The sequence below is a fragment of the Macaca fascicularis genome, chromosome 7, assembly GCF_037993035.2.
Source record: "Macaca fascicularis isolate 582-1 chromosome 7, T2T-MFA8v1.1".
NCBI classification, from domain to species: domain Eukaryota; kingdom Metazoa; phylum Chordata; class Mammalia; order Primates; family Cercopithecidae; genus Macaca; species Macaca fascicularis.
Window position 1 is genome coordinate 25580947 of NC_088381.1, and position 25472 is coordinate 25606418.

Below are 25472 nucleotides of genomic sequence, written 5' to 3' on the forward strand. Positions count from 1 at the left end.
TTTCTATTTTTTTCTTCCCTAATTTTTCCCAGAACTCAAATGTCCTCCCACTCTATTATTATGCAGAGCTCAGTACCTTTTGCTTCTACCCCAAACTCTGCTACTGACCAACTTTTGTACTTACCAAAATGGCCTCATAAATAAATAGCCATTTGCTTTGGAACACTATACTTGAACAGCACAAAGTACCTGTAGAGACTTTACAACTTGTCCTTGCTTTAGCAAGATTAAATGATCAGGCAGTGGTTCTTAGAGTCCCCCAACCAACAGCATTGGCATCCCCTAGGAACTTGGTAGAATTTCAAGGTCTCAGGTCCCACCATAGACCTACCGATTGCGAAGCCCATCCACAAGCCCTCCAGGTGATTCTGATGCATGCTAAAGCTTGAGAATCCCTGACTTAGGCAAACTTTGAGTTTATGTATTTGTAATAGGCACATATATAGAGATCCTACTTCATTTTTAATTGTTGTATGAATTTAATGATTCCATGCTCATGGACATTTAGGTTGCTTCCAATTTTTGTTTTTGTTAGTTTGTCTGTTTGTTTTGAGATGGAGTCTCACTCTGTCACCCAGGTGGGAGTGCAGTGGTGTGTTCTTGGCTCACTGCAACCTCTGCCTCCCAGGTTCAAGTGATTCTCCCACCTCAGCCTCCCAAGTAGCTGCATCTACAGGCTCCTGCCACCACACCCAGCTAATTTTAACGAGGCTGGTCTCAAACTCCTGATTTCAAGTGATCTGCCCACCTCGGCCTCCCAAAGTGTTGAGATTACAGCCAACTTCCAATTTTAATACCTGAACAAACACTAGAAGTGTGCGTGGAAAAATAAAAACAATTATGAAAAGATCTAGCTATTTTTTGATAAATTTTTTTTCTTAAAAAATTCCTCCAATGTTAGAATATTGTTTTAACAATAAATACAAATTGGAAGAGAGAACAATGTTAGGTGAACTAAAGAAGGGAAGGAGGATAGATTCTCCATAAAGGGTAAAGGGAGCCCACTGCAGTAAGCTGGAATGGCCATGATGCCAGAGACCATGTCCAATGTGCTTACTTCTATATGCCCAGTGTCTTCAATGGTGTCTGACACAGAATAGGCACTTAGAAAATATTAAATGAATAAACGGATTAATCAAATGCTGGTGAGGCTTCAGCTCCTATGTCTGGATTTGCCACAGTTCATGCTCTAGGACTTGAGCTTTTTAACTACCCAGGGCTATAACTGTGGCTCTACTTTGTGCCCAGGTCTCAACTGGGAAGACACTCATGATAGTAGTGCAGTAAGGAGCTGGGTATGCATTTCAGCACAAACCTTTGTTCGTTTCTTTCTTCCAAAAGACCCTACCTATGACCTTTCAGTAGGCAGGGTCAATAATCTGGTTCTACAACAATTCAATAATGGAAGACACTAAGGAATTAGTTAATTTTTATTTAGTTTGAATAATGGCATAGTAATTGTATGTCTGTTTTAAAAGAGTCTAGGATTTGCTTCAAAATCATCTGGATAGGGGAGTTGAAGAATTGGGGTATAGATCAAATAAGATAGGCCATCAGTTGATCATTGCTGAGGCTGGGAAAGTGAAAACATTTTCCAGTACATGGGGGCTCATAATGAATACAAATTGAATACATACATGTATTTATTTATAAGGAATAGAATAATGATTGTATTATTCTAAAAAAAAAAAACCTTCAAGTCAGCAGCAGGTGCTCTCCCAATGAGCACAGCATGGCTGTCACACCTGTCACCAACTCCTGGGTACATGTCTCTTGTTCCTTTTGGTTACAGTAGAAGAACACTCTGGATCCCAATCTTTCTTACATTTTGATGCACTTAGTGACATCAGTTATCTCTTTCTATCCTGTATCAATGTCTACCTCCCGTCTGGAGATTTACACTCAGACTTTAAATATAACTCAATTATCTTCCATAATAAAAATCACATAAACATCCCATCCCCTCAGTTCAGACACTTCCTCTGGCGATTGCTTGATTTTTCTTTTATCCAGAACAGCCAAACGTATCCAAAGAGTTACCTATTTTTCTCTTACATTTCTTTGCTTCCGCCTCAATCTACTGGAGTCTGGCTCTGTCCTCACCATTCAACCTTAATGGTTGCTGTCATAAAATTTCATGTGCATATTTCAGGTGTAAAATAGCAGCTCTAGCCCAAATACTTCTCCTTAAAGAGACTCTAGTATTCAAAACTTACTGACTTCTATATTTGGATATTGTATGGTTCTATTCAAACTCAGCACTGTATGTCCAAACAGAGCTCATCGTCTTCCTCCCAACCTGTGGTCCTTTCAGTGAATAACCAGTTGCCCAAATAACAAAAACCCTGGCAACATTTTGCTTTGTTTTGTTCTAAACAGCTTTACTGAGGTATAAGTTATAGACCACAATAAACCGCACATGTTTACTGATTTGCTTTTCTGTCAGTATAGATTAATTTGCAGTATTCAGAATTTCATATAAATGGAGTCATGCAGCATGTACTTTTTTGTCTGATTTCTTTCACTAAGCATAATTATTTTGAGATTCATCCATGTTGATGTATTAACCATTCATTCCTTTTTGTTAGCGTGTAGCATACCATTATATGGATATATCATAATTTGTTTATTCACTTGCTTGTTGATGGCCATTTGGGTCATTACTAGCTTTTGGCTATTGCAAATAAAACTATTATTTCATGTACAAGCCTTGGTGTGTACATATGATTTCATTTCTCTTGGTTAAATTTGCAGGAGCAGAATGTCTAGGTCACATTGATTTTGTGTTAACGTTTAAAGAAACTTCTGGTTGTTACTCTTGACTTTTTGTGGCAGTCCTAGTTGGCTGCCTTTCCAGCAACCATCTCATATTCCATCCTCTACTTTTCACTGTCTCTTACACTGCAGAAGTGGAAAAGGTGACATTTGCTTTCCCAGAACCCTTTGCATCTGTGGCCAGGGCGTGTGGCTGCACCTGGCTGCGGATACTTGAAGAAAACTCCGCTGGGAGTGAGGGGTGGAGAGGGAGGTTCTAAGAAGCCACGAGGGGATGTAGCAGAAGGACTCCCTGGCACTCCTCTAATAGCGTCCTTCCCTGTAAAGGGTGGTGTCTTGGAACCAAGGGGACATTCCCATGCGGAGCTTGTGGCCCCCATCCATACCACTCTCCGCGTACCCAGGACGCAGAACTCCTTAGGCTCATCGCCCCGACCCCTGCCAGGGACCCAGAGGGCCTCTTCCAGTCCTTTCCCCGACCGATGGCAGGCTCTGCCGCTAGCGTGCTTATCCCTAGATACCGAGGGAGGCCAATTGCAGGAGGAGATGCGCTAGGGTGGTCACACGCATGCGTGTAAGGTGCCTAATGGCGCAGGTTGCTGCACCGTGTGGAGAAAGTTTTGGGAGAGTTCTGCTTATACTCTTAGGAGCAGAAAGTCTGCTTGTGACACCAGAAAGTGAAACAGATATTCCGAGGCTACAAGGGGCACCGCACCGCCAGTATGCTGAGAATTGTCCTTAGAGACACACCGGAATCCCCCAAACCTTCCCTTCCAACAGCTCTGCCTCTGGTTTATATCTTTTTTGTTTTGTTTTTAGAGACAGAGTCTCTCTCTGTCACCCAGGCTGGAGTGCTTTGACACGATTATAGCTCACTGCAGCCTCAAACTCCTGAGCTCAAGCGATCCTCCTGCCTAAGCCTCCCGTGTAGCTTAAACCATAGGCCCTCTCCCCCACGCCAGGCTAATTTGCTTTTAAAATTTTTTGTAGAGACAGGGTCTTGCTCAGCTGGTCTTGAGCTTCTGTTCCTTGCACAGCAAAGCGTCCTGACTGATACTCTCTCCCTCTCTCCCTCCCTCCGTCCGTCCCTCCCTCCCTCCCTCCCTCCCTCCCTCCCTCCCTCCCTCCCTCCCTTCCTTCCTTCCTTCCTTCCTTCCTTCCTTCCTTCCTTCCTTCCTTCCTTCCTTCCTTCCTTCCTCCCTCCCTCCCTCCCTCCCTCCCTTCCTCTGGCTCTCTCTTTCTTTCTTTTTCTTTCTTCTTTTTCACTTCTTTTAGCCAATCACCAAGTCCTTTCATTCCTATTTCCTTAAGAGTCCTCAAATTTATCCACTGTTCTCAACCCTTCTGCCCTTGTCTCAGGAGAGACCACTGTTATCTTCGCCTGAATTACCACAGATTCTGAAGGTTACTCTCACAGCACAGACCTAGAGTCACTGGGGTCAAATGCCAACTTGCTCCTTATGAGCTTAGTGACTTCTCTGTGCCTAAGTTAAAAGTGCTTTTCTGCCAAGATTATTGTGAGGACAAAATGCAATCAAATACATGGAGCATTTAGCACAGTTTCTGGTTTTAAAAAATGTTTTTTTTTTTCTTTTTCTAACTTCCATAAAACCACTTGCATTGATTTTTTTGTTTGGAAAAGCTTTACTTCTACTTACAAAAAAAAAACAACAAAACTTAAGTGTAAAACAGCCTTAGGCAGGTCCTCCAGGAGATATTCCATAAGGCATTGCTATCAGAGGAGATGACAGCTTCATGCGTCATTTGTCCTTGAAGACCATCCAGTGGGACAAGACGTGAAAGTGGAAGATGGTTATGTTGATAATTCTGACCCTGCGTAGGCCTAGGCTGATGTGTATGTTTGTGTCTTTGTCTGTAATGAAAAAACTTAAAAAGTTAAATAAATTAAAAAATATAAAAGTAGAAAAAAGCCTACAGAATAAAGATATAAAGAAAGAAAATATTTTTGTGCCGCCATACAATGTTTGTGTTTTAAGATAAGTGTTATTACAAAAGAGTCAAAAAGTTGAAAAAAGTTTAGTTTGTATATAAAGTAAAAAAAATTTATGTTGAGCTGAGGTTAATTTATTACTGAAGAAAGAACAAATTTTACGTAAATTTAATGTAGCCTAAGCGTACGGTAGTTTATAAAATCTATAGTCATGTACAATAATTTCCTAGGGCTTCTCATTTACTTACCACTCACTCACTGACTCACCCTCCTAGATCCAATCATAATAAGTGTCCTATACAGGTATATAATTTTTTATCTTTTATACCATATTTTTACTGTACTTTCCTATGTTTAGACACACAAATACTTATCACTGTGTTACAATTGCCTGCAGTATTCAGAACAGTAACATGTTGTATGGGTTTGTAGCCTAAGAGCAATAGGCTACAGGGTATAGCCCTGGAGCGTAGTAGGCTACACCATGTAGGTTTGTGTAAGTACACACCATGCTGTTTGCACAGTAAAAAAAATTACCTAACAATGCATTTCTCAGAACATATCCTCACTATTAAGTGGTCCACGACTGTATACATATTTTATATATCTAATATATGTATAAACATTAGGAACCTAAGCACAAGCCATTGAAATGAGTCAATTTGACACTCATTTGCCTCCTATGTGCTAGGGCGGTGGGAATGTGTCTTTGGGGAAATCATCCCTGCCTTTGTAGAGGCAGACATTAAACAAATAATGATACAATACCACTAATAATTATTATTATTTATATACATTTGATGAAGTGCTGTGGAGCTCAGGATCTTCCATAGAAAGTAAAATTGAAGGTGATGCCTGAAGGCCAAGGAGGAGTTAACTCAATAAAAAGGCTCTTCAAAGAGCCTAGGGCCCAGAGGGAACAGTATGTTCCAGGACCCCAAGGCAGAAAGGAGAGGAGGTGCAGGCAGACCAGGCTAGTTGGAATACAGTAAGTAAAGGTGATAAGACTCAGCGGGGAGAGAGTGAGCAGAGGGACAACCATACAGGGTTTGAAGCCACAATTATGGTTGGAGGCTGCATCCTAAGAACAGTGGGAAACCATTGAAAGATATTAAGTAGGCAACTGATGTGGTCAGGTTTGAAGTGAAATAACAACAACAACAAAAAACAACCCTGGATCAGAATGGATCAGAAGGGATAATCTGAAAGTGGCTTGACCAGGGAGGAGAGTATTGCTATATTCCAGGTAAGGTAAATAGAAAATGCAAAATACTTAGCTCTTTGTAGACATACTCCAAGTGGCTATGGGCAATGCAGAAGTGGCAAAAGAAAGAGGAAAAACATGTGGAAATGGCACGGAATATGAGCAGACAGTTCATGGCATGACAAAGCTGAATAAATTGATAGAGATTTTGATACTAGTGCTTTTTTAAATAATACCACTTTTGTAACAATAAGTAATAATAAAACAATAACCATAGTGGGTTAATATTTATTGAGTACTTACCATGTGCTAGATAACTGTTCTATGCTCTTTATATAAATTAATTCATTTCATCCTTGTTCCAGCTATTTGTTGCTTCAAAACAAACCACCTTACAATTTAGTGCTTAAAACAACCACAATATATATTTTGCTCCCAAATCTGCAGCTTGGGCAAAGCTTAGGGGTTGGGGGAGTTCATTGCTACTCCACTTGGTGTCAAAGTGTGACAAAGTCTGACTTCCAGCTTACAGTCTGAGAGCTGGAATCTGAATCTTGCTCAAACACATGCCTGTGATTGATGCCAGTTGTGTGCATTCTTCTATTACACTCAACACACCACATTGCAATGATTTTGCTTAAATGTCCAATTCTCTGCTAGACCTTGAAATAAGTCTTATTTAACTTTGTATCACCACTGTTTGGGGCACCATCCACACAGTGGGTGCTACGATCTTCACTAATAGAATGTTTCCTTCCCCAAACCCTTACAGGAAATTCTCCATCTTCTATCTGAACACTCATGGTGACTGGATTTTTATAACTTTGCAAGACTACCATTTCATTAGAAAGTTTTCTTTGATCCTCAGCCAAAATCTGCTTTGCATAACTTTTACTTAGTTGTTGTAGTTAGGATTCATAGAACTGCACAGAATGAGTCTAAGTTAACTTCCATAAGACATCCATTCCTTCTAAGCTAAACACCCTAGTTCACATTTCTGGGCCTCATGGATATGGTTTCCACGATTACCTCATTCTAGATGCATTCTCAGATTGTCATTGTGGTTCACAGAGGTCCAGAACAAAATGCCTGGGGAAATATTAATGGTGAGCCTGTGGACAAAGGAACAAAGTGGGAGAGAAAACCATTCTGAAACTGTCATAAGCAAGTGAGCTGAAAAAGGAAGTGCAGGGATGAGAGTGTGGATTGAGGACAGGATGAGTTGGAGACCTGATTCTATCATGGGCCTTCTCTGGAGAGGCTGCCTCTCTGTTGAGAAGTGGAAGGAGAATGTCTAAGAAAGTAATCTGAGGCACTGACTGAGTGGAAGTGGAGAAGGAAAAACAGGAAAAATGGGGAGGTCATTGAAACCTAGTTGCCCACTTCTATCTGAAAATAACCTTTTTCAAAGCATAGTTTATACTGATCATGTACATAAGAATCTCATAACCTGTGGGTTAACATGCAATGCCAGAGCTCAGCTCCATAACTATGGAATGTGCATTCTTCACAAACTCTAAGGTAATTTTTAAATGTGTTGAAAATCTTGTTTTAAAGAATGAGGTAAGGTGGGAACTACTTATATGCAGGCTTAGAAGACTGTTTTTGAAATTTTATGTTTTGCAAAGCTAAAGACTCTCATGTTCTTCAGAAATTTCCTGGAAATATAAAAAACCCCAGCTTAAGTGTTCCGTTTGCATAAGTTCCAGCCCATAGGTCCTTATCCCAATCCATAAGGGCCTGAAAAACCATTTAAAAAGAGCCTCTTTTGTCAAAAGATCCTATCACAATAACTCTTAGAGCAAGGCCTCCCATCTGCAACCCCTTCCAGCCCTCCCCCAGAAAAATAAGCAGTTGAAGAATTCAAACTCATGATACATTTTTTCCATTCCAAGTCCACAGTTTTATTGAAATATTAAATCCTTTCTCCTTTTCTACCGATGGATTTGAAGACAGATTTTACAATAAATTTTTAGTTAAATAATGAGTAAAAAATGTGAGGTATAGTTGTAGCAAGTACTTTTTGCTTAGAATTAGAAAGAGGCTAAAATGAAATTTAGGCAAAAAATATGGTTTTTGCTCTTTTAGGAAAATGTTTTAAGCACCCCTACAGAGTGTCCCAGGGAGATATAAGTGCATATTTTTTAATGAAGTTGCAACAAGTGAAAATCTAACATTATTACACAAAAATATAAGGACACACTTTTCATATGTGAAAAGATTTTGCCTTAATAAAATAATTCAGCAATAGCATTTCTTTAAATTTCTTCTTTGACCCTTAGCCTATCTCCCAGAAGCATTTATTTACAGAGCAGAAGGAAGATCAATAAGAGACAGATTCTTTTAATGAGATAATGTCAAGTGAAGAGCAGGCTGAAATGGGGAGAAGGCATCGGTGGTAATTTTACCACAAATCACTGGGGGGAAAAATGGATTTAAAGTGGATTCACCTACAGCCTTTCAGAAGCACTGCTTTAAATAGAAACACAGACTACTTCACTCACTCACTGACTCTTCAAATGTTTATTAAGGTCGCCTATTGTATGTCAACTGGAGATACAGAAGTTGCCAAGACAGCCACACAGTTCCTCCCTTCAAGATAGAGCTCATAATACCAGGGATCAAGGCATTTAGTTATAATTGTGATAAATATTATAAAGGAAGAGTGCAAAATGCTTTGAGAATGACTTTGTCATCATGACAATATTGAGCCAGAGGTTAATATAAATGAGGGGACAAATTTAAACAATTTTCCCCAAGCTTCAATGTGGGCTTTCTTCTTTAAGTTTTTGAAAATGGTTTGGGAGAGTGATTTTTTAAAATGTGTATTGTGAGCTAAAGGTAGAACAGGTAGTGAGTCCTGTCAATTGTTTGCAGTCAGCTACAACTCGAACTCCTTGTTCTACTCTGTCCCCACTTCTCACTGCTGCACTTGACTAGTTAAAAAACAACCACTACCACCACCACCGTCTTTTGTGTGTCAAAGCCTGGATGTAAAACTCAGATGAAGAGGTGACTTACTGTTTTCCAGTGACTTTGCTTTGCTGGTGAAATTTCCTACAAGATCCTTCTCTGAGGGCAAGGAATTCACATTTATTGAGTGATGATTCTTTTGCAGGAATTGGATCAATTTTGCTCAGCAATCCTAAGATGGTGGATTTGCAAATGAGAAAACGGAGGTTCAGAAAGACAAAATAATTCATTTCAAGTCAGCTGCGCCTGTTCCTGTCACTACACTAAGCTAGAAAATGGAGGAGGGGAGAGGGTGACAGATAAAACACAAGTTTCACTGACAATTAGTTTATTGTTAGCAAAGCTAATGGGTTGAGCCAAACCTAATTACAGCCAACAAAATGCTGCCTTTTTATTAAAAGTAAATGCAGAGTCTACAGGTGAAAGAATAACTGGAGTTTCTTGAGCGAGAAATAGTAGTTGAGATTTTGTGTGAAAAATAGTTTGTAATAAAATTAGATTGTACTAAAATGCATGAGGAGACCGAGCATTGTACTCAAGCACTTTTTGAGATGTTTATTTTACCTTTAGCAAAGTTTGCAATAGATAACAAGATAAGATTGTAGAGAATTTATTTTGTGAAATAGAAGAAATTGTGCAATGTCAGTTTACACAACCAACTAAAAAGTTTTTAATTCTAAGCAAGGAATGAGGGGAAAAGCTAAAGTAATTAGACTAGAGAAAGTATAGAAAACTAGAGATAAGCTGAAAATATAATGTTTGTTAACAAACAGTAAGGTGAAAGATCAAGATTCGCTTCCTCCCAGATAATCAATCAAGAACAGAAAGCAACAACTACCAAGATTGGCAAATTCTAGTCTTAGCTCTGCTATGTCTACCCAGTGAAGACCAGATAGATGTCAGTTAATCAAAAGAGTTTGAAGATTGTATAAACATCTCAAAACAATTGGTGAGAGTCAATCCATTTTCAATTCAAACCCACCAGGGCTCATCATTCAACGTGACCCACAGGAAGGTAGGCTATGGTGGAAACAGATTGAGATTCACCTTGAAATTTTATTCTCCACCAAACTGTCACCATTTTTATTTAACTTATTGTGTGTCAACAGAAGTGAGGAAATGCTAAGTATATATTTGTATACCTAGAAGTATATATTATATATTATTAATATGTTTTAGAAAAATATGTATATTTGCACAACATTATAAGAAAGGTTCACTTCTATATACAAAAGAATACAGTTTTAGAGAGTCTTCAACAATACTATTCTGTTGAACTGGCTACAAGAAATTCTTTCCAATGATAATTTTGCTAGCAAATTGTCTTACAAAAGGCTGATTTTTCTATCTAAACATGCCTGATGGTGATGAGCTCATCACCATTCTTTTATTCTACTACCAAGTAGCAATGACCTGTTACTCTTCCCCGTTTCTCCACTAACCATCTCAGTCACTTTCTAACCAAAAGCAGATCTAAACTCTTAAGCCATTCACCAAACAAAATAATATTGTAAAAGGCTTAGACAATTAAAAGAGAAAATAATTTGAGATTAAATTTCATATAGGACATAACCTACTTTCTTCTGTATAATTTAATAGCTTTAATTTATTTACTAGATATCATATCAAGTCTGCTCAGCCTCTAGTTCCTATCAGTTTGTTTAAGAATTCTAGTAATTCATCCAGAACAATAGAATCCTACTTCAGTAAAACAATGTGTATATTATTTTAAATATGCATGACATATTTCTGAATACATTTAAATGAATTTGAGTTCATAGTTTTTTCTTTCCTAATGTAATCTTTTCTTTCCTTTTGACATGGACTCTCCTGATTGCCTTTTCAATTCTCCTTCAACAAAAAGTAAGAAATGAGTAGCAGGAGGAGGTAATTGATGATGGACTTTTAAATATCCCAGAAAGCAGCAGTCTAAATTGATGATGGACTTTTAAATATCCCAGAAAGCAGCAGTCTACATAACTTCTTTTTTTGTTTGTTTGTTTTGAGATGGGGTCTTGCTCTGTCGCCCAGGCTGGAATGCAATGGCACAATCTCAACTCACTGCAACCTCCACCTCCCAGGTTCAAAAGATTCTCCTGCCTCAGCCTCCTGAGTAGCTGGGATTACAGGCGCCTGCCACCACACCCAGCTAATTTTGTTTTGTATTTTTAGTAGAGACGGGGTTTTACTGTGTTGGCCAGGCTGGTCTCAAACTTCTGACCTCAGATGATCTGCCTGCCTCAGCCTCCCAAAGTGCTGGGATTACAGGTGTGAGCCACTGTGCCCGGCCAGGAGCATTTTTAAAGCACATTTTACCAACTTACAAAAGTGAACACACAAGAAAACTCTCCATAAACACCCATAGAAAGCCTAACCATTAGCAATAGATTTGCTGGTGAAGCTTTTAGATTAAATTGTTTGTCAAAGGTATCCCTGGGTAGGTACCTGAATGAAATTCTTGCTGAACGCAGTCATTAAGTTTCAGCCAGTTGTATTTTGAGAGATAGTTACCAAAATGGACCACTTTGGCCTTGGAATAATTGGCAGTTCTATGCAAGCATGGCCCTGCCTAGCATCTCACGACAGAACCAGTTCATATGCAACCAAAGAAAATGTAATCTCCTGTCTTCCATAGCTGGATACTCATGCTGAAGGAACAACAGCCCACCACTTTGAGGTGGGTGCAGGAAGCTGTGTGTGCTTGCTGGGTATGTTAGTGTTAAGCCTGCATTCAGAAGAGATAACGTGTACAAGCTACAGGCCTGAGGAGTGGAGAGACAAGAAGCCGAGGAGGGGAGTTACAATTGCAGGCATTGTGTTGAGCTCAATGCTATGTGTGACTTCTTATGGTGCTTGGTATAACAGATTTTGTGGGGGTGCTATGAAAAAGCTTTTCATCCTTTGAAATAATTAAATAAAAAGGAGGATGGTCTGGCATGCAGCATAACTCTGGGGAATTTGTCTGCTCTGGAAAAAAGAGGAGACAATGTCCTGAAAATAGGACATTGACTAGGATATGACTTATGAAATGTTAAAGATTTTCTTAAATTCCACTTTAAGGAATTTGCAAATCCTCGGTTTATAATTTTAAACAATGACATTCAAGTAGGATGGACAAATGCCTTCAAATGTCTAATTTAAAGAGGTGGCACGGGGGATGAAGTCAGGAAGACCCTAATACTGCAGGACAAAGAACTAAAGGAACAGGAAAGAATGCTTCTTTTTACCAAATGTCGAAGGTCTAACCAAGAATATAGGTTAAAAAGAAGCAAGAGTCAGAACTGAATATTTTGTTTGCTTGTTTTGAATATGCTCTGGGTGGAAGAATTCTAGAACTTCACTTTCTATTTTTTTCTTATTTTACTTAATGGTTCCAATACTTATTTAAGTATGTATGTATTGGTGAACTTGAGTTACTTTCCCTCCTCTATGGTCTGGAAGGAAAGGATTGCTTTCAAAAAATTCAAACAGGGCTGAGTATGGGGTGTCACACCTGTAAGCCCAGCACTTTGGGAGGTCGAGGCAGGAGGGTCACTTGAGCCTAAGAGTTCGAGATCAGTCTGGGCAACAAACTGAGACACCCCCCACCACATCTCTACATTAAAAAAAAAAGAAAATAGCCAGGCTTGGTGGTGTATACCTGTGGCCCCAGCTGCAGGGGAGACTCAGCGGGGAGGATCACTTGAGTCCAGGGGGGTCAAGGTTGCAGTGAACCATGTTTGCACCACTGCACTCCAGCCTGGGCAATAGAGGGAGATGCCGTCTTTAAAAAAACAAAAAAAAGAAAGAAACAGATGACGTCCATGGTTATGTTTTTCCAGTAGTAAAAATACCATCCCTAGCTACAGCGTATCTTAAACTGTGTCATGTGATGCTCTGGGTTGATTGGTTTCTTAGCTGGGCTAAAACTAAATATGGCTTTGTTGTAAAACAGATTCTTTCACAGTCCAGCAGGCATTTGCTGTAAGACTTTTATTTAATAATCTGCACACAGCCTTAAGTTCAAAGTAATGTGGATAAATAAAAGTCAAAAAATTTTCAACATTGGCTGGGCGCGGTGACTCACGCCTCTAATCCCAGAATTTCGGGAGACTGAGGCAGGTGGATCACCTGAGGTCAGGAGTTTGAAACCAGCCTGGCCAATATGGTGAAACCCCATTTCTACTAAAAATACAAAAAATTAGCCGGGTGTGGTGGTGGGAGCCTATAATCTCAGCTACTCGAGAGGCTGAGGCAAGAAAATCACTTGAACCTGGGAGGCAGAGGTTGCAGTGAGCCAATATTGTGCCACTGCACTCCAGCCTGGGCGACAAGAGTGAAACCTCATTTCAAAAAAAAAAAAAAAAAAAATTCAACATTAAAAGAAATGCTTATGTTAAAAAGATTATAAATGTTTCATCTTTTTCTTTTTTTTTTTTTTGAGGTGGGGTCTCACTCTGTCACCCAGGCTGGAGTACAGTGGCAAGATCTTGGCTCACTGCAACTTCCAACTCCTGGACTCAAGTGATTCTCCTGTCTCAGCCTCCTGAGTAGCTGGGATTACAGGTGCATGCCACCACACCTGGCTAATTTTTGTGTTTTTAGCAGAGACGAGGTTTTACCCTTTTGTCTAGGCTGGCCTCAAACTCCTGACCTCAAGTGATCTGCCTGCCTCGGCCTCCCAAAGTGCTGGGATTACAAGTGTGAGCCCCCTCTCCCAGCCTTCATTAGTTTTTAAAAATGTCTTTTATCAGATTAACTACATACTTTGATTTTAATTTGTTATATTTCCATAATTTTACTGATATGTAGCAATAATTAGGCCATAATCAGTTCACTTACTCAAAAATATTTGTGGAGGGTCTATTATATACAAGGCACCATGCTGGCCTTGAAAAGCAGGGTTGGGTGCTGGGGTAATGGTTAGCTTACTTTCCTTAAATCATAGGGAGTTAGATAGTAACACAACTGCTACCAAAAAAAATCTCGTATGCAAAGGTTGCCATTTACAGAGCAGCCCATTCCTCTGCCTATAGCAGTAATTAAAAGAAGTTATTTCTCATTATGGCCCAATATCTACTTCCCACTGGGCTCCTATTTTAATTTTTAAAGTAACACCTTGCAAGGCCAATTTCTCTTTCTCTGAATACATTTTAAAACTTGAAAACTGCTATTTTCTCCCTGCTAAGTCTTCTCTCGTCTACACTAAAAATTCCAAGTGATGCAAAATTTTCTGGAACCCAGTATAAAATTTTATATCAATTACTGCTAAATTTTACTTTATTGCTTTCATCAGCTAGTCCACTTTATGGAAATATTGAAATATTTATTCTAGATTCCATGTATTAGACACCTCTTTAAGTTTATCTTCCTGCCTTTGAAATATACTGAGAAAACATTTAAGAATTTTAACAGTAGGAGTCATCTTTCTTTTCCAGTTTAAAATAATAATAAAAACATAGGATAGTGAAGATAAAATGATTTAATCTATTTAAAAAATGTCTCAGCTGGGCATGGTGGCTCACGCTGTAATCTCAGAACTTTGGAAGACCAAGGTCAGAGAATCACTTGAGGCCAGGAGTTTGAGACCAGCCTGGTCAACATAGTGAGACCCCCATCTCTACAAAACATTTAAAAAATTAGCTGGACTTGGTAGTGCATACCTGTAGTCCCAGCTACTTGGGAGGTTGAGACTGGAGGATGGCTTAAGCCTAGGAGTTCAAGGCTGCAGTGAGCCATGATTGGTCTATGGTACTCCATCCTGATGGACAGAGTGATATCCTGTCTTAAATAAATAAATAAACATTTCTCATGTGAACCCATGTGAAGTATTTAACTTTTATTTTTAAATGACACATAAAAGTCATATATATGCACACGTGTTTTGTTTTTTAAGTATCTGAAACAGATTTTTAAAATTCTAATAAGATAATGTAAGTAGTGACAGATGTTTTACTGTCTAAAAATATTTCCAGAATAATCAGATTAAGCTCATGAATTAGAGATTTCTTTTAACTTCATAAATATTAGTTTGGTTTGTCAAATAATAAAATAAGTTCAATTTTTCAGTGATACAAATTTGAAATATGCTATATTATGGCTTTAAATAAAACCTCCAAATATATATATATCTTTTATATATATTATATATATTTTAGATATATGTATACACACACACACACACACACATATATATATATATATATATATATATACACACACACACAATTTTTTTTTTGAGTTGTGGTCTTGCTCTGTCACTGAGGCTGGAGTGCAGTAGCGTGATCATAGGCTGCTACAACCTTGAACTCCTGAGGCATGAGCCTCTAGCTTTTCCTCCTCCCCTCCCCTCCCCTCCCCTCCCCTTCCCTTCCTTCCTAGAGACAAAACCTTGCTAGTTGACCAGGCTGGTCTCAAACACCTGGCCTCAAGTGATCCTCCTGCCTCAACCTCCCAAAGTGTTAGAATTACAGGTGTGAGCCACCATGCCCAGTCCATCTATCTTTAGGTTGTGAAGAGTATGCTTTAGGATTTTTCCAAACAATACTAATATACCTTTTTTTTTTTTTTGAGACAGGGTCTCACTCTGTCACCCAGGCTGGAGTGCAGTGATGTGATCTCAGCTCACTGCAGCCTTGACCTCCCAGGCTCACATGATACTCCCACCTCAGCCTCCTGAGTAGCTGGGACTACAGGCACTCACCACCATGACCAGTTAGTTTTTGTATTTTTTGTAGAGATGGGGTTTCACCATGTTGGCCAGGCTGGTCTTGAACTCCTGAGCTCAAGCAATCCATCTGCCTTGGTCTTCCAAAGTGCTGGGATTACAGGTGTGAGTCACTATGCCTGGCCAAAAGCACTTTTAAAATAAGCAGATTAGGTTACATAATCTTTAAGGTCACTTCTAGTTAAGAGGGAGAGAGTAGCAGCTGTATTTGTATTTTCACAAAGAAAATATTTTCCAGTAGAAGAGGCCAAGATGTGAGAAGATAAGTCAGGTTGTCCTACATAGCTATAATCTCAAATTGACTTTTTTTGGGGATATAATTGAAAAAACAGACAAAAATTCTGAACAAGAACAACAAAAGTTAACTTTATTTGCTCCCTTATGCCCCTGCTATTTTTTTCTCTTCTTTTAGCTCTTACAAGCACCCTGAGTTTTCATATTTCCCTGGATTCCTTTTGTCACAGGAGAAAAGCACGTCTCACAGAGCAAGTTCTCTGAACCGAGCTGAATGTGTTGCCTCTCCAGAATAATTCATCATTAAAAACCACAGAATGGCATCTCTTGACAGGCAAAGAAACATTAGAATACACGTTGTTAGAGAAAAATCATTCTCCCCTTTCTCTTACACTGCTGTTAGCATTTTAATTTCTGCTAAAGATTTTTCCTTTGCTTAGGCTTTTTCTATGTGTATAATATATGGATTCCACAACTTGGTTTTCCACAGACTTTTTTTTTTTTGAGATGGAGTCTCACTCTGTAACCCAGGCTGGAGTGCAATGGTGCGATCTCAGCTCACTGCAACCTCTGCCTCCTGGGTTCATATGATTCTTGTGCCTCAGCCTCCCGATTAGTCACCATGCCTGGCTAATTTTTATATTTTTAGTAGAGACGGGGTTTCACCATATTGGCCAGGCTAGTTTTGAACTCCTGACCTCAGGTGATCCACCCACCTCAGCTTCCCAAAGTGTTGGGATTACAGGCGTGAGCCACTGGGCCCGGGCCATTCCACAGCCTTTAATGCCTATGCACTAAACCCTTCAGGGACAAGTAGCATGTATTCTTAACCGCCATTTTTCTTTCTTAGCCCTGGGAGTTGGGTATCTCAGAGTAGCCTGACGGTTAGATGAAGCAATAGAATGATACAGAGGAATCAGTTCTCACTGTTGAAACCTTATGTTCCCTGGGAGGCAGATGGGGTAGAGATTTTGAACATGGGGAGAAGTTCATAGGCCCCATCCTCTAGATATTAAAAGACTAGCCGATCATGGTCAGTTTCTCTTTTCTTTCTTTTTAAAAATAGCTTTATTGAGATATAATTCATGTATAATACAATTCAACTATTTAAAGGGTACAATTCAGTGATGTCTAGTATAGTCACTGCGTTTGTGCAGCCGTCACCAGAGTCAATTTTATGATCTTCATGGTCAATTTCTATGAGTGATGAGAAAATGACTACTTTTATTTCACAAGGCATTTGAAATCTGTACCCATTCATTACCTTTATACAATTATTTATTTAAAATGACGTTTCTCACACCAAGACTGATGGGTTAACACGCTCTAACTCCAGTCCTACCTCTGGATAGGTAGGAAGGTTAACTAGAGTTTCTATATACCAGCACACAGTTCCTTTGGGTCACCATGTGAGAGAGCATTTAGCAAACAGTCTTTGCCCTAGGGCCGGGTTCACTTCTGGTTCCCGGTGCTGTGTTTCGATCTACCTTTGTTTCTGCCAGGAGTTGGGAGAGCTGATGACTTCTTTCTGCTTCAGACCCTTTGGCTTCCAGACTCCAGCCCACTCTTGACTATAGGTTACCCACTGCCACCCTGGAGCCTGCTCTGTTGCCTTGGCCACTTTTCCTAGGGCTCTTGGCCTTGTTCCTGACCTCTTGCTGCACTGGAGTCCTCACCCTCTATTGCAGATCCCAGTCCCTGACACTGGCATGGCCTTCTCACCAGAGCAAGCAGGCCCAGCCAGTTTCATTCTATTGTAACCCTTGCCCTATTTTGAAATCATGAGTGATTCTCTGCACTTCAGCAGGGCTCACTTCACCAACTGAAGATAAGGAAGCCCCTATTACCAAGGTCATATTTCTAAATTCAAGACTTGTAAGATAGACTGAGAACCAGAAATAAACTAGATTGAAAAATCTAGTTTAGCCTTAGTGACTTTTTTGTACAAATATATTCAGCATGTGTTATTTATAAAATTGAAATGTCCAGCAATAGAGGGTAGTTGAATGAATTATAATATATCCCCGTGATGAAATATTGCTCAGCAATTGATATTTATCATAAGGCTTTGATGAAGGTAAATGCTTATCATATAATAGTCAGAAAATCAGGATATAAAATTGCACACAGAATGATATCAACTGTGTAAAACACACACATTTTTAAAAAAACGACCAGAAAGAAATAGCTAATTTTAAATCTCTGGATAGGTATTATTTACTTTTCTATACTTTTCTGTACTTTCTGAGTATGCATTCCTTTTACAAGCAGAAAAAAGGTAATATTAACTTAAAAAAAACAATTTTAGGCTAAGCGTTATGATTCCAGTGCTTTGGGAGGCCAAGGTGGGAGGACTACTTGAGCCCAGGTGTTTGAAACCAGCCTAGGCAACATAGCAAGACCCCTGTCTATAGAAAAAAAAAGTTTTTTCAAATTAGCCAGGCACACACCTATAGCTACTGGGGAGGCTGAAGCGGGAGGCTCGCTTGAGCCCAGGAGATACAGGGAGCTATGATCACTCCATTGCACTCCAGCCTGGGCAACAGAGTGAGGCTCCATCATAAAATTCATTCAAGTGTACAAATCAATGTTTCTTTTCTTTTCTTTTGGAGACAGAATCTTGCTGTCACCCAGGCTGGAGTGCAGTGGCGTCATCTCAACTCACTGCACCGTCTCCTGGGTTCAAGTGATTCTTGGGCCTTAGCCTCCTGAGTAGCTGGGATTACAGGTGCGCACCACCATCTTTGGCTAATTTTTTTGTATTTTTAGTAGAGACAGGGTTTCACCATGTTAGCCAGGCTGGTCTCGAATTTTTGACCTCAAGTGATCCGCCCGCCTTTGCTTCCCAAAGTGCTGGGATTACAGGCGTGAGCCACTGCACCTGGCCAAATCAATGGTTTTTAATAACTCTCTCAAGTGGCACAGCCATCATCATAAATCAGTTTTATAACATTCTCTTCACCCCAGTAAGAATCCTCACGCTCATTTATAGTTAATACTCCTCCCCCTCAGCCAAGCAACCACTAATCTACTTTCTGTCTCATTACTTTTCTGAATATTTTATGTAATGGATTCATACAACATGTGGTTATTTGTATCTGGCTTCTTTCACTTAACATAGTGTTTTTGAGGTTCATCCAGGTAGCATGTATCAATTTATTTTCTTTTATCGCTCTGTATTCTAGCATATGAACAAACTACATTTTATCTATTCATTCCTCCATTGATGGACATTTAGGTTGTTTCCATTTGGGGGCTATTATGAGTACTGTTATGAACATTTGTGTACAAGTTTCTGTGTGTACATATGTTTTCATTTCTCTTGTTTGTAGATACTCAGGTGTGAAACACTGGGTCATACAGCAACTTTGTGTTTAACTTTTTGAGAAACTGCCAAACTGTTTTCCAAAGTGGCTACATTAACATTTTTTTCTGACCCTTTTCTGTAAGTAGATATTAGCTTCTAGAACTCCACCCTAGAACTCAAAGTATACCTCTTGGCATTTAGATAGACAGCTGGATCCAGCTTTTTCATCCTCTTCTCAGCAGATTTAACTGGTGAGTGAGGAGACAGACTATTACAAAAGAAATAACCATACTTGTATTGGCCTAAGACATCACCTGAGAAATTACTGATGATTCTTGTTCATCCTTCATATTTCCTTAAGCTTTCAATAAACAACAGACCCTTTGCTTGGCTTTTCCGGGCTATGAAAATCTCTATCATAAAGAATTTGAGTGTTCAAGAAGGAAGTATACCTTTAGCCTACTTGTCTGCCCCTTTGGAAATTTTTTATAGTTATCCAATAGGCAGCCTCACCTTGAAAGACTCTAGTTTACTGTAGATAGAATCTAATCATGAAGAATCTAATGAACGTTGACTACGTGCCCAGCACTCTGCTAGGAGCTGTGGATTGCAGAAAAGAAATCCTCTGTTGTCTTTGCCCTCAAGAAAGTTACAATTTGGCTGGGAAGATTTAAAAAACAAGCACATGTTAAACAGAACAACTGACGTCTGAACAGATTGAAGGTGACAGTACTAAGGTTTGGGATAGTAAACCAGAAAAATTAAATCAGACAGGAAAAGAAAGGCAGAGGCCCTGGGATTCATTTAATTTGTTTTTCTTGAACAGTCAGGCATTGTTCTAGTCACTGGAAATACAGCAATGAATAAAGTTGACAAAATCTCTACCCTCAGAGAGCTTACATTCTAAGGACATGAAATTAAGAAAATATAAAGTAAAATAGTCTGACAGATGGTAGCCATGGAAAAATAAAGCAGAAAGTGGGATGTGTGTGTGCAAATTAAAATAGGTTGGTCAGGGACCATGTCTCTTAGAAGGTGACATATATGAGCAAAGGGCTGAAGAAATGAAGGAAGCAGTCATGTGGCTGTCCAGGAGAAATAGTATTCCAGACACAGAAAACAGCAAGTGCAACAGCCTGAGGAGGGATGTGCCTGGCAGGTTGGAGAAACTGCAAGAAGACGAACATGGCGGGGGCGAAATGAACAAGAAAGTAAGTAGTAGGTGATCGGGTCAGAAAGACAATAGGGGAACTTTTTGGGCAGGGTCTTGGGGGCCGTTTTAAGAATATGATCTACTCTGAGTGAGATGGGAATCCAATGGGAGGTTTTGGACAGGGGAGTAAGATATTTGGACATGCTTTAATGGAATCACTTGACAGCTGTGCTAGGAGTAGACTGAAGATAAACTGAAGGGGAAAGGCACAGAGACCAACTGGGAGGCTGTTGAAATAATCTGTTGGCATGGTCCTATTTTGAAGTAGGAGCCACCACGAACAAAAGCTAGTATTCAAGAAACACTGAAGAGTCATACTTGACTGCAGAGAATGCCAAGTTGGCGATGATGGGTAACTATGGTAGGATTGGATTTGGTAGGGGGTATAAAGGAGTCTAGAGTCAGAAAAATAGGGAGTTAACCTAGTATACTAGTCTGGTAGGGTTGCCACAAGAAAATAACATAGTCTGGATGCTTTAAACAACAGAAACTTATTTTTTCACAGTCCTGGAGGCTAGAAGTTCCATATCAAGGTGCCAACTAATTTAGTCCCCGGTGAAGGTTCTCTTCTTGGCTTATAGATAATTGCTTCTCACTGTGTCTTCACATGGCCTTTCCTGGGATGGCATAAAGAGAAAAAGATCTGGTCTTTCTTTTCTTACAAGGGCACCAATATTGGATTGGGAACCCACTCTTATTACCTCATTTAACCTTAATTATCTTCTTAGAGGCCCTATCTCCAAATACATTCCCATTAAGGGTTAGGGCTTCAACGTATGAATTTGGGGGGGGGGGTAGGGAGAGCAACATAATTCAGCTCATAATATGTAGGTTATCAATTAGAGAATTTTGGGGAGACAAATCTGATATTGGCTACTAGGATGAATTGAAAGAGAAAAGTTTAGGGGACTAATCTGGAAACTGTATGTAAGGATCAAGACAAGAGATACTGCAAGCCTTGACTAGGACACAGGTTAGCTAGTGAGGGAGAAAGATAGCCTTAGAGAAATTCCCTAGCTCTACTACCACATTTCTGTTACAGAAAAGGAATTTTGTGTCTTTATTAGGACTTATTTATCACATTTATTGAATATATCAGAGAATGAATTGGGCACACAAATATGCCATTTGCTCATCCATACACATACACACCAAGACACTCCACTGTATGTACTTTCACTCACCCTTCCCCACTTGCACATGCCTATGAGCATCTATGAAACAGTATTTCAAGGATGCAAATGCAGAAGAAAAAGAACACGCTTACAACATAAGTTTGTGAGAGAAAAGACTGAGTAGATAGGAAGGAGAATTGGGAGTATGACAGTTAAGAGAGAGAATTGAGATTCAAATTTCTTAAGCCCAGGAGAAGAGTCAAACTCACCAGGTGAGTTTCTCTGTAACATATTCTGCTACCGAGTTACACTCATTTTCCACTATTTTGTGGATGTAGGTCATACTAAAAGCCAGTGTTTTGTAAACAGGCATACGTTGCCTACAGAGTTGGTATTCATTTGATGGTTATCTTCGTTCTAGTTTCAGAAAGAGACTACCTGGCCTATGTGAACTCCCCACTTTTAGTTTAACAGCTAGTGTCTGCTGACCTTTCTTGTACTAGGATGGTCTGAGCTGAATGAGGACAGGGTTTTCTAAAAGGGAGATTCAGAAGAAACAAATAGAAGGTAAAGGCAATATGCCGTTTAAACTAACACTGCAGATGTGCTGAGTAGGGTGCAAGGGCAATAGGTGGGAAGACAAGGGACAAAATACTGCACAGGAGAAGCTAGGTAGCACAGAGGTTAGAATACAGCCTTGGAGTTACACAGATCTTGGTCTCAAGCTCAGCTTCTCCACTTAGTGATGTGGTCTTGAACACATTATTTAACCTTTGTGTGCCTTTGTTTTGTTAACAGAAAGGAAATCAGAAAAGAACAGTATTTACCTCATAGGTTGCAGTGAAGATTAAATGACATATATCAAAAGCATTCATCATAACTTGGCACACAGTAGGCATGAAAATTAACTGATGGAAGTTGTTTTTCTAAAAGCCCAAAGTGGAAACATTTGCAGTGCTAAAAATAATAAGCATTAAGCTTTCTGTTTACAAATCTAACTAGATTATAGGTCTTGAGAATGGTGGGAGTATCTTGGTCAAAAAAATTTTTGTGAAATATCCCACTGGTAAAATGAGTTTTCTCACAATCCCATTCTTTGTGAGACTGAATATGGAATGCCACAGAACTAGACAGGAATCTCACTCCAAGTTTGCTGACCACCAGATGCACGATGACATTTTCCCAAGATATTTGCTAGGTTTTTTTCCCTCCAAATAATGAGTCATTATTGTAAGATATTGTTTATTGTAAAACTCTTGTGTTCCTGCCATACATACTAAAACAAAAGGTCACTTTAAAGGCACACTATGTTGTAGTCAAGAATAAAAGAATACAATGTTGTGAAATGTCATACTGTATGATGGGCCCTGTCTTGCTGTGCCTTCTTTATATCTATTTAAGATATACACATTAGATACAAAGCAAGTGGCAGAACATTTAGTTGGACCCCGTTTATGCAAAAATTATATGTTTTTATATGCACGGAGTTTCTGGAAGGACAGAAAAAAATCTGCTGATAATGATTATATCTAAGGTCAAGATTCTTTTGCTTTTTTTTTTTTTGAGACAGAGTTTCACTGTTGTTGCCCAGGCTGGAGTTCAATGGTGCGATCTTGGCTCACTGCAACCTCCGCCTCCCGGGTTCAAGCGATTCTCCTGCCTCAGCCTCCCGAGTAGCTGGGATTACAGGCATACACACCCGGCTGATTTTGTATTTTTAGCAGAGACGGGGTTTCTCCATGTTGGTCAGGTTGGTCTCAAACTCCCGACCTCAGGTGATCCACCCACCTCAGCCTCCCAAAGCCACTGTGCCCGGCCTGATTCTTTTGCTTTTCATGATATATCCTGTGTACCTTGAGTTTTTTTTTTTTTTTTTTTTTTTTAAACCAATGAACATGTATTATTTGCAGAATAATTTTCTAAGCCATATGAAAATGCATACAGAAAAAAAAAATTACACTGCCAGATTAATAGTAGGCCTCAAAACTATAGAAGTAATTTAAGGAGAAGGCATAAGAAATGTCATCTGAGATTGTCTTTCAAGATAAAAGACAAACATAACAGATAAAAAATAAATATATGTGTGTGCACATAACTATTAAAACATTATGACACGCCGGGCTCAGTAGCTCACGCCTGTAATCCCAGCACTTTGGGAGGCTGAGGCGGGAGGATCACCTGAGGTCAGGAGTTCAAGACCAGTTGGATCAACATGGAGAAACCCCGTCTCTACCAAAAATACAAAATTAACTGGACGTGGTGGCGCATGCCTGTAATCCCAGCTACTCGGGAGGCTGAGGTAGGAGAATTGCTTGAACCTGGGAGGCGGAGGTTGCAGTGAGCTGAGATCGCGCTATTGCTCTCTAGTCTAGGCAACAGTGTGAAACTCCATCTCAAAAACAAAACAAAACAAAACAAAACACCACATTATGAAACCTACAGGCTAATTCATGTAGAGAACCAGGATCTCTTCATGGGTAATCCCATGAAGAATTACCTCCAAGTATTCCCAGGGTTATTCCATAAATGTGGGGGTTCGAGCTACAGCATTTTCGCTAAAATGAGGGAACCCATGGAGCTCAATCCAGAAGAAACTTCTGACTCAGAGGTTCTAGCCACATTTAGTATCTGGATGTATCTATGCTGCTACACCCAATTCTGCTCAGCACCTTTCCTTCACTGAGTCAGAATAATGACTCTAGGACTGTAGCTATATCATAGTAGTCATGGAACCCCCACCCCTATATTGACTGAAAGCACATTTCTAAGCACTTTGCTTTTTGTCCTGCGCCCTCACTCTGACTCTTGGATATTATGATAAAAAAGCCAAATAACTTGCTCATAATTAAATGTCATGCACTCTTATACAAAAATGGACATTTAACTAGTGAAAAATTAAAATATCTTGATAAGAAGTCTGTTGATATGGGGGTATAGCCATAAGTGACCTAAACCAGAGAATGAAGTCACTAAGAGCCCTCCCAAAAGCTTCAAACTAAGGTAGGAAAAGCTTTCCAAAAATTAAGGAAAAACCTTCCAAAAATAGCAGTTTTGGCGAAGACAAGACAAAATGCCATTTTATTGACAGAGTCCTCTCTAAATTATGGAGATTGTTGTAACCTCCCCTGCAGGCGTCTTCAGTAAATATTTTGCTCTACAAAATAAAACAATCCAAAAACTTGTAGCTTCTCTGCCCAAACAATGATCATTTTTAACTGCTCTATGGACAGTGAGTGAACCTATATATATGGGTAGCATGAGAAGAGTTTATGGAGCATGAGGCTTTACTTTGTTCAAGCTTACAGAAAGAAATCACTGGCCAATATAAATTTCCTGCTTTCAACTAACATGACAGTGTCTGTTATATCCTTTCTTATGGTCTGGGCTAAATGAGGACAGGACTCTGCAGAGGAGATTTAAAAGGAAGTTGCAAAAATATGTCTTCTGTCACTGTGAATCTGTAGGTCTCATCTGGGTTTCTCTGTGTTTTTCAAAACCATCTTATAATCTATTCCTCTGTACCTGATTTGCCAGAGAGAAGCACTATAAAAAACCAAACCCTCGCAATGGGCACGGTGGTCCAGGCATATAATCTCAGCACTTTGAAAGGTTGAGGTGGGAGGATTGCTTGAGGCTAGGAGTTCGAGACCAGCCTGGGCAACATAGTAAGATCCCATCTCTTAAAAAACAACAACAAAAAAAAAACCCCCACAAACACTAGCCAGGTGTGGTGGTGTGCACCTATAGTTTCAGCTACTCAGGAAACTGAGTTGGGAGGATTTCTTGAGGCTGGGAGGCCGAGGTCACAGTGAGCCATGATCATGCCACTACACTCCAGCCTGGGCAACAGAGTGAGACCTTGTCTCAAAGAAAAAAAAAAAAAAGAATAATAAGTAAAAAACCCAAACCCTTAGATATATTGATTCAAAGTCACAGGAAAGAGGAAACTGGCTGGATTCTGTCCCTGGCACAAGTATAAAATACAAATTATTAA

At 39.6% G+C, this 25472-nt stretch overlaps 1 protein-coding gene across 1 annotated transcript in view; it reads right to left on the reverse strand.

Moving 5' to 3' along the window:
- Positions 1-9180, reverse strand: part of SECISBP2L (SECIS binding protein 2 like) — a 98445-nt gene extending 89265 nt beyond the window's left edge. The window contains exon 1 of the mRNA XM_005559502.4: positions 8952-9180. The gene's annotated coding sequence lies outside the window, so the exon portion shown is untranslated. The remainder of the gene's footprint in view (positions 1-8951) is intronic.
- Between the last annotated feature and the right edge of the window lie 16292 nt (positions 9181-25472).